This window comes from Gavialis gangeticus, unplaced genomic scaffold (assembly GCF_001723915.1).
Source record: "Gavialis gangeticus isolate Ggan-Ray unplaced genomic scaffold, GavGan_comp1, whole genome shotgun sequence".
Taxonomy (NCBI): Eukaryota; Metazoa; Chordata; order Crocodylia; family Gavialidae; genus Gavialis; species Gavialis gangeticus.
In genome coordinates this window covers 84,201,298-84,202,438 of record NW_017729024.1, presented here as the reverse complement: position 1 = coordinate 84,202,438, position 1,141 = coordinate 84,201,298, and positions in this window count along the sequence as shown.

Here is a 1,141-nt window from a genome sequence, read left to right as displayed (position 1 = left end):
GTGTATAGATATGTGTATAGATGTATGTGTATGTAAAATACACACACACATATATAGTCTGTAGTCTAGATTTATATATATGTATGTGTGTGTATATACATACATACACACACATATATACACATACATACATATATATATACACACATACATATACACACGCACACATATGTGTCTGTATATGTATATGTATGCATGTATGTGTATATACACACACACACACACACATATAAATGCAGACTATAGACTTTTTAGTGCCTAGATTTATATTTTTTGGTTTCTGAACATTAAAAAATATCAAAAGAGATAGTGATAACATCATCAATAATATCACATTATTAATGTACATAAAAAGGCCCCACTGCCCCCCCCCCCCTTTTTTGGGGGGGGAAACAGAGCTAGTAATTTTTTTTTTCCACTCATACATTTTTTTGATGAAGAATAAAGATTTGGTAACACCAAAACTTTTTGTAAAGTAATATCAAACCTCACTTGTCTTATGACTAGTAGGTAGAGGTAGAGATTACTTTGTCCCTCTCATTGGTATGCTTTTCTTTGAGTTTTACTTCCACCTCATATATGGCCATTTCAGTTTGTATTTTTCCCATTACTTATACTGTCTTTGTCTTCATGTTCAACATCAGTACCCTTATTGAAAAACTGAAGTTTAGTTTTGGTGACACACTTGAAGTATCTTCAGCTTCAACCACAACTTCCCTGTCTTGAACCCCCAGGGCATGTCTACATGTGATATTAATGTGACACAATAAACTCTGGTGCATATACTTTCATAGTTGAAAGGGTCAGAAGGGACCTGAGCGGATCATCAAGTCTGACCCCCTGCCATGGCCAGGAAAGAATGTTGGGATCAAATGACCCCAGTAAGGTGATTATCTAGCCTCCTTTTGAAGACCCCCAAGGCCTTCCCTTGGAAGTTGGTTCTAGATCCTAGCCGCCCTGACTGTAAAGTAGTGCCTCCTGATATCTAGCCTAAATCTAATCTGAACCTACTCTCAATCAATGTGTGGCCGTTATTCCTAGTTACTCTGGGTAGTGCTTGGGGGAACAGGGCCTCTCCCATTCCCTGCTGGTCCCCACTGGTAAGTTTATAGATGGACACCAGATCCCCTCTCAGCCTTCT